This window comes from Cetorhinus maximus, chromosome 23 (genome assembly GCF_964194155.1).
Source record: "Cetorhinus maximus chromosome 23, sCetMax3.hap1.1, whole genome shotgun sequence".
NCBI classification, from domain to species: Eukaryota; Metazoa; Chordata; class Chondrichthyes; order Lamniformes; family Cetorhinidae; genus Cetorhinus; species Cetorhinus maximus.
Window position 1 is genome coordinate 11,092,863 of NC_135901.1, and position 14,349 is coordinate 11,107,211.

Consider the following 14,349-nt stretch of genomic DNA (forward strand, 5'->3'; position numbering starts at 1 on the left):
GCTCCAAGGAAAACAACTCCAGCCTATCCAATTTCTCCTCACAGCTCAGACCCTCCAGCCTAGGCAGCATCCTGGTAAATCTCCCTCTGCACCCTCTCCAGTGCAATCACATCCTTCCTATAATGTGGTGACCAGAACTGCACACAGTACTCTCGCTGTAGCCTAACCAGCGTTTTATATGGTTCCAGCATAACCTCCCTGCTCTTGTATTCTGTGCCTCGGCTAATAAAGGCAAGTATCCCATATGCCTTCTTAACCACCTTATCTACCTGCCCTGCTACCCTCAGGGATCTGTGGATATGCGCACCAAGGTCCCTCTGATCTTCAGTACTTTCCATGGTCCTGCCATTCACAGTGTCATCCTCGCCTTGTTAGCCCTCCCCAAGTGCATTAACTCACACTTTTCCGGGTTGAAATCCATTTGCCACTGCTCTGCCCACCTGACCTACCCTCGTTTGTGAAGCTAAGAACAAATCCGGTGCTGTTTAAAGTCAAACTACATGAGGTGGAAGAAAATAAAGGAAGACATTTAATAAACTCCCCTCCCCCACTCCCTCAGCTGACAGTCCAGCGCGCAGGCGCAGAAAGCGGTGCTGACCTGACCTGAGCTGTCCGGAGCAGGCGCAGTGCAGTTGCCGCTATCGGTCGCACTCGATCTCTTTTCGGACCAGCCAGCCGCCGTAGACAGAGTGGGGGAGGGGGAGTTCGCCGAGCGGCTTCTCGCTCTGGCCGGAGCCGTCAGCCGGTTACCTGGAAACCTTGGCTCGAGGAGTCGGGGGAGGGAGGGAACAATGTGTCTGCGCGCCTGGCCAACGGACTGGAACCCGAGCACGTCACCGCGGAGCAGAGTGATTCCTATTGGCTGATTCAGGCAGGGTCCCATTGTGGACGTCACACCCCTTCCCACTGTATCTCTCATTAAGAAATACAGTGCTATATGTCACACATTTTTAGTCCACTTATTTGTACATACCAGCAGCCTCCATAAACATTTTCGGTCTCTGGTTCCAGGACATGCAGCACTGACCATGGTCTGTCGATCAGCATGAATCGCTCCTTCAGGACAATTAGGAGGTTCAAAGTTATGTGCGGCAAAGTAAGAATGGGGAGGAGGTGTCTGGGATGACTTTTGGATGAAAGAAGAATGAACGTTCTATAGAAAGTAGAATTGTCTGTTCTGAACTTCTATCCTGTACGATTTCTATCCTGACAGTGACGATTTTTGTAAACTCCTTTTACAGGATATTAGGAAGGAGAAGGTTTGCAGACAGAAATCTCAAACCAAATGTTTCATCAAGATCTGACAGTCACTCGATTTATCAGGACCTGAATATCATCAGCCTTTGAATCTAGAGGGTAAAATGTTTGCCTGTTATGTCTGCTTCAAACGGTTTTAAACATCAGTGTGACTGGAAAAGCACCGAGACACACAAATACCTGAGTGAGGGCGTTCCAGTGCACTGACTTTAACCAGTTCAACCCGTTTAAACAGCCTGAAAAAACATCACGTCATTCACAGGGGGGAGGGTCTGTACATGTGTTCTGTGTGAGGGCGAGGCTTCAACTGATAGTCCAGCCTGGGGAGACACAAGGACACCGACACCATGGAGAAACCGTGGAAATGCGGGGAATGTGGGAAAGGTTTCAGATGCCCATCAAAGCTGGAGATTCATCGACGCAGTCACACTGGGGAGAGACCGTTCACCCGCTGTGAGTGTGGGAAGGGATTCAGTCATTCATCTGCGCTGCTGACACACCAACGAGTTCAAACTGGGGAGAGGCCATTCACCTGCGCTGAATGTGGGAAGGGATTCAGTGATTCTTCCAGCCTCCAGAAACACCAGCGAGTGCACACTGGGGAGAGGCCATTCACCTGTTCTGAGTGTGGGAAGGGATTCAGAGATTCATCCACCCTGCTGACACATCAGCGAGTTCACAATGGGGAGAGACCATTCATTTGCTCCCTATGTGGGGAGGCATTCACTCGGATATCTAACCTTCTGAGACACCGACGAATTCATAAATGACTGCAGGGGTTAGATTCTTCTGTCATTGCTGCTGTTAATCATATCCAGCACAGAACCATGTTCATTCCATGTAGGGTCGTCCAGCAGGAGCCAGCTGACTGAGGGGGTGGTGGGGGCTGGTGCAAGAATGCCTTGTGGACTGAGGCTGCTTCCCTTCAGAGGCCACTGAGTACATTGTGGGAACATCTTGCTGCTCTGAGAATCCACCTCTTTCCCCCTGTGTAATGCTGGCTGAGAATAGACATTGGGGCTCAATGTACTGACAGTACCTCTGCCACTGAAGATGGGTGGAGGTAACGTTCTCGTCCCTGTTATTCTGTTTTTCTGTAAGCAATTTATCTCACAAACTAATGGATAGATTTTACTAGAACCTGGTACACTGACAGGGTATGAACCACGTAAGAACTGATTTATTTTTGGTGAAGATCGGGATCCTGGAATTTTTTTCAAGGAGCTGCTCACTTTGGGAAATGGGGAGAATTGACTTTTTCTTTTAGATTGTTGTGATTTGTTTTATTTCGAATGGTGATTGTTTTACAATGCTGTGGATTGTTTCTGCTGCTGGGGTGGAAATTGTCACAGCTGTCAAAATGTCAACAGAGTTTTCAAAGCAGGTTACTGGATGTGGATTCGCCTGAAGCCTCTTCAATGAGATGGACGCTCTTAATAAGAACATTTATTTTTTCAGCTTTGGAGTTACAGAGTATGTTTTCATCCCTGTTTGTTTGTCTGTCTGTAACAATATGTCTAAAAAACTAATGGATGGATTTGAACAAAATGTGGTACACAAATAAGATATGGCCGAAGGAAGAAATGATTAGATTTGGTGAATGTGGGGACTGGTACCAGATCCTATATTTTTTTATATTCATACGCAAGGCCCGGTCCTCTGCAGGCAAAAGGAATTTGTCCAGGCATTGCACCTTTTCAATTAAACAAAAACTTGGGGGACAATTGTTCCCTGATGCATTCACCAGGGCAACATCTAGACCAATCAGATTCGACTTGCCATCCAACCAGCACCCTGTTTCTCAATATTAATTGTTGTTCCCTATGAAATATGGTATTCTTGCATCTATCCTGATGAGTGCTATGTGAAAAGCTTTGACATGTCTCTTTTTTTTCCAGGAACATTCAAATTGTTTAAATATATTTGTCAACATTGGGAGGTTGGGTGAAATAACATTTTTTTCTCTCTCCAACAATTTATCATAAACAATGATAAATTGCCTGGAAGATCACATACATTTGCACTCTCTCTCCCCTTCACCTTGTATTTCTCCCAGTACACTAATTGGGATTTCCCTCTGCCTCTCTCTCACACTGTGTTTCTCTCAGTTCACTGACTGAAGTCTTTCTCTCTCCCTCACACTGTTTCTCTCAGTGCACCAACTGGGCTATCTCTCTCTCCCTCTCACACTGTGTTTCTCTCAGTTCACTAACTGGATTCTCTCTCTCTCTCTCTCTCTGTATCTCCCTCTCACTCTCTCTCTCCCTCACCCTGCGTTTCTCTCAGTACACTGATTGAGGTCTCTCCCAATCCTTGTTACTGTCAGTATAAATCCTCATTTGAAAAGGCACGGATTACTCAAGGACAGTCAGCATCGATTTGTTAAGGGAAAGGCTGTGTCTGACTAAATCAATTTAATTTTTTGAGGACATAACAAGAATGGTTGATGTGGGTACTGCATTTGATGTGGCCTATATGGATTTTAGCAAGGTTTTTGATAAGGTTCATGGCAAACTGATCAGTCAATTAAACATTCATGGGATCCAAGTGGAAGTAGCAAGTTTGATCCAATACTGGCTCAGTGGTAGGAAACAAAGGGTAATGGTCAATAGATGTTTTTGTGATTGGAAGACTGTTTCCAGTAGGGTTCCACAAGTAACAGTACCCGTCACTTACTGTTTGTGATATATATCAATGAGTTAGACTTAAACATAGGAGTTATGATTAAGACGTTTGCAGATGATGCACAAATTGGCTGTGGGTTTGATAGTGAGGAAGAAAGCTTTAGACTACAGGAAGATATCAATGGACTGGTCAGGTGGGCAGAGAAGTGACAAATGGAATTCAAGCCCGGAGAAGAGTGAGGTAATGAATTTGGTGAAGGCTAACAAGGCAATGGATTTACCACAATATATGGTAGGATAGTGAAAAATGTAGAGGAACAGAGGGACCTTGGAGTTTATGTCCGACCATCCCTGAAGGTAGCAGCACAGATAGATAAGGTGGTTAAGAAAGCACAGTGGATACTTTTCTTTAATAACCGAGGCCTAGAATATAAGAGCAGGGAGCTTATGCTGGAATTGTATAAAACACTAGTTAGACCACAGCTGGAGTACTGCGTACAGTTCTGGTTACCATATTCCAGGAAGAGTGTGATCGCACCAGAGAGGGTACAGAGGACATTTATGATGATGTTACCAAGAATGGAGAATTTTAACAACGAGGATGGATTGGAGAGGCTGGGTTATTTTCCTTTGAAACAGAAGAGGCTGAAGGAAGATTTAATCGATTTCATATGTATTTCTGAGGGGCCCACATGGAGTGGATATTTCCCATAGCAGAGAGGCCAGTAACCAGGAAGCATTGATTTACAGTCATTGCTGGAAGGATTAGAGGGGAGTTGAGTAATTTTTTCACCCAGAAGGTGGTGGAGGTTTGGAACTCCCTGCCTGAAAGGTTGGTAGGTGCAGAAATCCTCATCACAATTTTTAAAAAAATCTTGGATATGAACTTGAGGTGATGTAACCTACAGGGATACAGACCAGGAGCTGAAAGGTGGTGTTAGACTGGGTTGTTCTTTTTTGGCTGCCACAGACATGATGGACCGAATGGCCTTCTCTGCTGTAAATATATTATGTACCTATGAGAGGGCAGATGGGACCCCAGTTTAACCTCTCATTCAAAATACAGAACCTCCGACAGTGCAGCATTCTCTCAGTACTGACATTGATTTAGAGGGGTGGAAAGGTTTAAGGAGGGAAACCCCGAGTTCAATCCCAGAGAAGTTTGAGGTAATTAATTTGGGGAAGGCTAACAAGGCAAGGGAATACAGAACAAATGGTAGAATAGTGAGAAATGTAGAGGAACAGAAGGACCCTGGAGTGTTTGCCTACAGATCCCTGAAGGTAACAGCACAGGTAGATATGGTGGTTAAAAAAGCACGTGGAATATTTTTCTTTAATAGCCAAGGCCTGCATATCTCCAGCATTTTCTGCTTGTATTTAAATCTATATCCTTACGCTTGAAGTTAACAAACTGATTGGCTAAGGGGGTGTTACAATAAAATACAGTAACTACCCACATATACTTTCTGTCAGTGTGGGGTCAGTGCGCCCCCCCACCCCCACATTTCATCCAGCTCTGAAGAGCTTGGAGATTGGGATCTGTATGAGTAATGGCAGCTATAGCTCCCACAATCCTCCGCGTTGGTGAAACCGCTCTATCCGCCACACGGCGGGCGACCCGGGACTGCGCATGTCCAAGGGAGAGAGAAGCTGCGCATGTGCGGAGGAGTGCCCCTGCTCTCCCCAACATGACCATTAAGTTGAGATGTTGACCAATGGGAAGACTTGGAGGACCAGAAGTACTCTGTTGCTCTAGCCAATCAGAGCGCAGGCTTTGTGTCTCCAGCGCTTGAGCTTCACAGAGACGAAAACTTCCTCCTGTGTCCAACATCTGTGCGTAAAACACTTTATTTTCTCCCCCTTTCCATTTCTTTTCTAATTCTGAGTTTAAATTGTTGACTTGCAGGAACTGAAGGGAAAGGAATTGAATCCAGGGAGGGTGCAGACTCTGGAAAGGTTGGCCCAGGTCTCTCTCTCTTAAAGACATTGACATCCTTTGCTCCCTCAGCTCGACACATTTATTTGTCTGGCTAAAAGGATGGTCTCTTCCTTAATGTTCATAATTAAGGGGATGGTTTCCCCAGGAGATGGCTGGCATTTAAGGGACAGTGAATTAATATTGGAAGTGTTATGTCGAGTGTTGTTATATGATACATATTAGAGATATTATTTATGATTCTTTAATCATGTACATTTATTATTATTTCTATTCTTGTAATATATGTGGTGGTAGCATTTTATATTTCCAACCATAGAGTCATTTTGGCATTCAGCGACTTTAGTCCATGCCAACTCTCCAAGATTAGCCTGGAGTCTCCAGGAATTGAAGACCATTCGCCAATTCACTGCTGCGTGCAACCCTGGAGAAAATTCATCAGGAAATTAATAAAGATTGTTTTTTTTTTGTAATTTTCTTAGAACATTTCACTTTGCCAGATATAAAAATATTGAAAATGTGTGTGGGGATGGAGGTGGGGTGGTGGGCGGCTGGGGAGGGTGTGGAAGGCTGCTTGGCTGACAGTTGAGTATCATCCAAGTGGGTAATGAGTCTTTTTGCTTTCCAATTGGTGTAGGAAGGCAGTGCGGCACAAGGTTGGCTGTGTTGGTTGATTAACAGCTGGAACGTGGAGGTAAATCATGCGGTGAAACCTCCAGGAATACATTTCATCACAGTTGGCAAGCTTAGTCCTCACTCACTCTCCATAAAGCAATCCAGGCAGTCCCATTCACCCTGTAGATTCTCATAGTCTTGCAAGTTTATTTCCTGCAAATGCCTACTAATTTCATCCTCAAATCATTGTTAATATCTGCTTCTACCAGCATCGTAGGCAGCAAGTTCCAAGTAAATCTAAGAGTACTGTATCTGTAACTCAGCATCAGAGTACTGTATCTCTAGCTCAGCATCAGAGTACTGTATCTGTAACTCAGCATCAGAGTACTGTATCTGTAACTCAGCATCAGAGTACTGTATCTGTAACTCAGCATCAGAGTACTGTATCTCTAGCTCAGCATCAGAGTACTGTATCTCTAGCTCAGCATCAGAGTACTGTATCTGTAACTCAGCATCAGAGTACTGTATCTGTAAATCAGCATCAGAGTACTGTATCTGTAACTCAGCATCAGAGTATTGTATCTGTAACTCAGCATCAGAGTACTGTATCTGTAACTCAGCATCAGAGTACTGTATCTCTAGCTCAGCAGCAGAGTACTGTATCTGTAACTCAGCATCAGAGTACTGTATCTGTAACTCAGCATCAGAGTACTGTATCTGTAACTCAGCATCAGAGTACTGTATCTGTAACTCAGCATCAGAGTACTGTATCTGTAACTCAGCATCAGAGTACTGTATCTGTAACTCAGCATCAGAGTACTGTATCTGTAACTCAGCATCAGAGTATTGTATCTGTAACTCAGCATCAGAGTACTGTCTCTCTAACTCAGCTTTAGGGTACTGTATCTGTAACTCAGCTTCAGAGTATTGTATCTCTAGCTCAGTAATAGAGTACTGTATCTCTAACTCAGTAGTAGAGCACTGTATCACTCAGCAATAGAGTACTCTATCTCCAGCTCCACAATATAGTACAGTATCTCTATATCAGTATTGGAGTACTGAATATTACGCACATTTTTAGTCCTGTGATAGATTTTCATGCCTCCGTGTCCAGAACAGGAAGTGGTGAGTGTGGAACTGTCAATTAGCATGATTTGCCACATTCAGGAGAATTGGGAGGGTGTACATTAGGTAATGCAGAGTTAGAAAGGAGGGAGAGTGTGTGGGATGGAGATTTACACATTTTGGAGCATAGGAGGGAAGAATGTTCCTTAGAAATTAGAATTGTCTGTTCTGAATTTTTATCCTAGACTGATGGGATGTGTGAACTCCTTTTACAGGATATTAGAAGGGGAGGATTTGCAAACAGAAATCGCAATACAAAAGTCACGTCAAGATCTGACAGTCACTCAATTCATGGGAGCTGAATATCATCAGCCTTTGAATCTAGAAGGAGAAATGTTTGTCTATTCTGTCAGCTTCAAAAAGTTTTCAACATCAGTGTGACTGGAAAAGCATCGAGACACACGCACCCAAATGAGAATTTTCCAGTGTACTGACTGTGGAATAACCTGAAGAAACACAAGGACACCTGCACCATGGAGAAACCGTGGAAATGTGGGGATTGTGGGAAAGGATTCTGTTCCCCGTCTGTGCTGGAAATTCATCGACACAATCACACTGGGGAGAGGCATTCACCTGCTCCGAGTGTGGGAAGGGATTCACACGATTATCCACACTGCTGACACACCAGCGAGTTCACACCGGGGAGAGGCCACTCACCTGCTCTGAGTGTGGGAAGGGATTCACTCAGTCATCCCACCTGCTGATACACCAGCGAGTTCACACCGGGGAGAGGCCGTTCACCTGCTCCTCGTGTGAGAAGGGTTTCAGTGATTCATCTACCCTGCAGGCACACCAGCGAGTTCACACTGGGGAGAGACCGTTCACTTGCTCCATGTGTGGGAAAGGATTCGCTCAGTCATCCAACCTGCTGAGACACCAGCAGGTTCACAGTGGGGAGGGGGCCTTCACCTGTTCTCAGTGTGGGAAGGGATTCAGTGATTCATCCAACCTATTTTCACACCAGCGGGTTCACACTGGGGAGAGGCTGTTCATGTGCCTAGTGTGTGGGAAGGGATTTACTCAGTCATCCCAGCCTGCAGACACACCAGCGAAGTCACACTGGGGAGAGACCGTTCACCTGCTCTGTGCGGGAAGGGATTCAGTGATTCATCCAACCTGTTTTCACACCAGCGAGTTCACACTGGGGAGAGGCCGTTCCCCTGCTCTCAGTGCGGGAAGGGATTCACTCGGTTATCCAACCTGGTGACACACCAGCGAGTTCACAGTGGGGAGAAGCCATTCATCTGCTCCGAGTGTGGGAAGGAATTCACACAGTCACACCTGCTGAGACATCAGCGAGCTCACCAGTGCTTCTAGAGGTTGGATCCTGCTGCTATTGCTGCTGTTAATCATATCCAGAACTGAACCATGTTCATTCTGAAAGTTGGTAGGGCCAGAGGGTTTCTTTCTGATGAACTGGTCAGTCTCATGACTTTGCTTCCAGTGGGCTGATGCTCTTTGAATGTGGGAGAGTACATTTCCACTGAAATGATCCACAAAAGCTGATGAAGTACATTTAATTATCCTGGATAGTAAATAGTGTTGTTCCTACCAGGTTGATCTAAAATAAATAAATTTGTTTTTCTCCCATTGAGTCTACAGCACATGGCCAGGCCAGTCGGCTCCATTGGTATATGTCAGTATTTGTGCTCCACGTGAGCCTCCACCCACCCCTCTTCATCTCCCCCATCAGCATATCCTTCTATTCCTTTCTCCCTCTTGTTTGTATTTAGCTTCTCCTTAAATGTATTCATGCTGTTCACCACCACCACTCACTGTGATAGCGAGTTCCACATTCTCACCACTCACTGGATAAAGAGGTTTCTCATGAAATCCCCATTGGATTATTGAACCCCTTCATAATCTTAAAGACTCCCACCAGGTCACCCTTCAGTCTTCTCTTTTCTAGAGAAAAGCAGCCCCAGACTTTCGCGAGGGTTGAAATGCTCTCATTTCTGGTATTATTCTTGTGAATATTTGTTGCCACTTCTCCAGTGCCTCTATTTCCCTTTTCTAAATGGAGATCAAAAATGTTAACAGTCCTCCCAGTGTAGTCTAACCACGGTTTGAAACAAGTTGAACATAACCTCCCTGCTTTTCAATTCTGTACCTCTAGAAAGGAACCCGACAACTGAGCCCCGCACTTTAGACAAGATGTGAAATTATGCGAGAGGACGCAGAGGAGAATCGTGAGAATGCACCAGAGATAAGGGTCTTCAGTTAGTTGGAGAGACGGGAGCAGCTGAAATTTCTGTCTTTCGATCACAGAGTCATTAGGGCAGAGAAGGAGGCCATTCAGTCCATCGAGTCTATGTCGACTCGACAGAGCAAACTAATCTGTCCCATTGCCCTGTTCTATCCCTGTTACCCTGAATGTTTATTTCCCTCAAGTGTCCAACCAATTTCCTTTTGAAATTATTCATTGTCTCCTTTTCCACTGCCCTTATAAGCAGTGAGTTCCAGGTCATTCCCACTCACTGTGTAAAATATTCTTCCTCACATCCCCCTGCATCTCCTCCCCAAAAGCTTAAATCCGTGTCCCCCAGTTCTTGTACCATCAGTTAATGGGAACAGCTTTTCTTTGTCCACTTTATGTAAACTTGTCATAATCTTGTACACCTCTATCAAATCTCCCCGAACCTGAGAAGAAATGACTTGCTGGGTGTCCTCGGGCTGGCATGGACAAGATGGGCCGAATGGTCTCCTTCTGTGCTATAACTTTTCTATGGTTCTATGTGGGAACCATGGCGTCTGGGACATACCATGGAGCATTTAAGTGGAGATTGCGCTTCTATCCAGAGTGCAATGGTAATGCTGCTGCACTTTGATACTACTGCTCAGACATGAGCAAGTGTCAGCTCTTAGTTGAATAATATCTAGCCACTGTCACCAATAAGTGTTATCACTGTGAATCATTTAAGAGTTTGGGAAAGGGGGACAAAAGGTTAACTAACTCCCTGAACCCCATTTTCTAACATCGCTGTGTCAAAAATAAAATCTCATCTCCCCCTGTGGCTCCTTTACCTTAGAGGGACTCATTTTCTGTTAAAGAGCCTGCCACTCTCCCTAAAGTGCATAAATCTAATCATGTAAAGCCCAGCAAAATCAAATATTTTTTTCTGATAAGAGTTTATTCAGGAAACATAACACGGTTAAAAAGAAGAAAATTACTTAAGGATCAAAGACAACCAGAGTAAAAGGATGTGCACAATGTTCTGGACCCAAATGGTTTCTCTACAGCTCCTCTGTACGCTGTTCCCATCACTCCCCGCTTTGGTCACAGGGGAACTGAACCCCAGGGGTCACGTCACTATCAGCCCCGGTCGCCCCCCACTCCTTCCCCAATTGGTTGGAGGCCCACTTCCCAGTTAGCCTTCCAGCATCTTCGTGTTAGTCAATACCCATGGCAATTTCTTAAATGCGATGCAGACCCTGTTATTCTCAGCTAAATTCAGCCCTCAGCTCCATCATTGACATGAGCAAGAGACAGAAAGGAGCCAGAGGCTCAAATGGGAGTTCAAAACTTGTGGCTGTAAGCCAACACTAACATTTGTCAGTCAAATACATGTTATTTATATTGGAGTTTTGATTATTAGATTTAGGCACTAGAGGCAAAATGTGGGGAATTTAAAGGATAACTTTCCCTTTCTAACTTTGTATTGTCTATACTGTCAGCCATGGCTTAGTGGATCACACTCATATCTCTGAGTTAGAAGGCTGAGGGCTGAAGACTCACTCCAGGGACCTGAGGACAAAAAGCAAAGTCAATATTCCAAGTGCGAGCACTGAGGGAGTGCTGCACTGTTGGAGCTGCTGTTCTTTGGATGAGTTGCTAACTCAAGGGCCCTGTCTGCCCCTTTGGGCGGAGATGGAAGTTCCCATGGCCAATATTTCGAAGAAGAGCAGGGGAGCTATCCCAGGTGTCCCAGCCAATATTTATCAATCAACATCACTAAAAACAGATCATCTGCTCATTATCACATTGATGTTTGTGGGATCTTGCTGTGTGTAAACTGGCTGCCATGTTTCCAACTTTACGACAGTGACTACACTTCAAAAGTACTTCATTGGCTGCAAAGCGTTTTGTGATGTATTGTGGTTGTGAAAGACGCTATATAAATGTAATATCTTAAATTTAAGATTTATATTATATGATCTTGCGATCTGTAACTTAATTGATTTCAGCTTGCCACTTAATAAATTCACTTTGGTCCAAACAAGATTTTAACCAATTAAGGCAAAGGCAGACTTCTCTGGATAGTAAACTTAAAAAAAAAACTTTTTTTATTCATTCATGGGATTTGGCGTCGCTGGCTAGGCCAGCATTTATTGCCCATCCCTAATTGCCCTTGTTCAGAGGGGCATTTAAGAGTCTGGAGTCACATGTAGGCCAGACCAGGTAAGGGCCGCATATTTCCTTCCCTGACAATGGTTTCATGAGTCATCATCAGCCTTTTAATCTCATTCCTATTGAATTCAAATTCCATCATCTGCCATGGTGGGATTTGAACCCTGGTCCCCAAAGCATTACCCTGGGTCTCTGGATTACTAGTCCAGCAACAATACCACTACACCATTGCCTCCCCCAGACATTATAAGATAAAGGTTTACTTAACGATTTTAAGACATTAACTTTTACAACTTCATGTGGGTGATCAGTCCGTAGAAGCGTCACCCTCCCTGGCTCCTTCTTTGACAGTAATTTCCTTGGAACTCAGCCTTGGGAATCTTCAGTACTTGGCTAGCAAGGAAGACCTTTGGAACCTCTACTTTTATCCCCAAAGTGACCATTACCTCACATCAGAGTGGGGCTTGTTGTAACATGACAATTGGTCAATTTAGTTGCTAGATTAATTGTATTCACAATTACTTACACGACCTTCTCTCATTATCTTTGACAGGAATACAATAGAACGGTTTCATACTATCCCTTTATCTGATTCTATACAATGACAGGTTTTCAGACAGTTTCAAATGTTGAGGCTAATCAGAGCTTGAAGGTCTCTCTTGCCAGTACATTTATCTTCATTGCACATTCTTTACATACACAGCAATGAAGGTTTCACATCTTTACAGTGAATAAAACTCAGTCTTTTACTATAACTACTGATTCATTATTGATTCATTAATTGTAACTCAATTAAGGCTCACTACTTAAACATCTGTTACTGACTGATAGTTAATTAATACAGTAATATTTAATTAATACATTTGGTTAATACAAGATACAGTGGTTCAAAACAACAGATTATGGAAAACAATAGCTTTATTTTTTACTAATCTTGATTGGATTAAACATGAGCCTTATTCTTAAACTAGATTTTGGCAGAATATGATGTCCTATAGCTTATCAAAATTAGAAAATAATTTATTTGTTTAAACAATTTCTGCTAGCTCTGCAGTTCCTAGAAAAAATAAGTTTATATGGTGTTCATTTTTAAAATGCAGATGCACCCGTTATAATATAATTATCTATTACATTGATTCACGAAGTGGTAACTTATTCAAGGTTCATTACTGAATAATCATCTGGTTCATGGCTGGCTATTAATACAAAACCAATAGGTATTTAATAAAGAAAAGTTATACAATGTGCAAAAGTTTCAAGAAGCCACATGTTAAGAGTTTAAAATGGCTTCCTTGACCTTGTTACTTATAACAGTGAATAGAGGATGAAAGTGATTGAATTTTAAAATGAAATTTGACTACCCCGCCCTGTCTATAGTTTCATACATTACAATGATGAAACTTCAAAACTACTTCATTGGCTGCAGAACACTTTAAGAGGTCCTGTGGTCCTGAGAGGTGCTATGGAAATGTATTGTTTCGTAATTGTCCAGAAAATTGGATATATTACACACAATCCCCTCGTCAGAACCTTAATTTTGTGTAATAACCACATCTTTGCCACCATTTTGAATACTATGTGAAACTTCAAACACACAATATCCTGAATTATTTGTTTTAAAACACAGCAAGTTGTTGTGATTTGGAATGCACTGCCTGAAAATGGTGCGAGAAGCAGATTCACTTCTATCTTTAAAAAGGGATCTGGACAGATTCTTGAAAGGAAAAGAAAACTGCAGGGCGACTGGATTAATTGGGTTGTTTTTCAAAGAGCCACCATGAGCATGATGGGCATAATGGCCTCCCTCTTTGCTCTGTGAGCCTCGTAGGCATTTAAAGTGAGTGGTCATGACCTGGAATCTGCTTCCACTCGAGGGTAAGAGAAGCGGGGATAATTGGGTGGACAAATAAACCTATAGGGACGTGAGGATGGAACGGGGCAATGGAACTAACTGATTCACTCTGGAGAGCTGGCATGCAATTGATGGGCCGAATGCATAATTCTATGATCTAAAGAGAGCAATTTCATCTACTCCAGTCTCTCCAACTAACTGAAGTCCCTCACCCCTGGTGCCGTTCTCATAAATCCTGTCTCCAGCCTCTCAAAGAATTCACATCTTTCCTTTAATGTATGGTCCATATGTAGGGTTCCATTATAGAGGGATAGAATTTGAAAAGCAAGGAGTTTCTGTTCAACTTGTTTGGTTAGACTAACTGGGAGTACTGTCAACATTAGTGATCTCCATTTAGAAAAAGAACAATATCAGAACCGAAAGCATTTTCTTCACTGACACTTTTCAGAAAAAAGAGAGAAGACTGAAGGGTGACCTGGTGGGAGTCTTTAAGATTATGAAGGGATTCAATAATCCAATAGGGATTTCATGACAAACCTCTTTACCCAGTGAGTGGTGAGAATGTGGAACTTGCTCCCACAGCGAGTGGTGG

General features: G+C 43.5%; 1 protein-coding gene across 1 annotated transcript in view; it reads right to left on the reverse strand.

Annotated features, from left to right (window-relative positions):
- LOC144697802 (uncharacterized) overlaps window positions 1-14,349 on the reverse strand; it is a 46,983-nt gene that overhangs the window by 19,668 nt on the left and 12,966 nt on the right. The gene's annotated exons all lie outside the window — the stretch shown is intronic.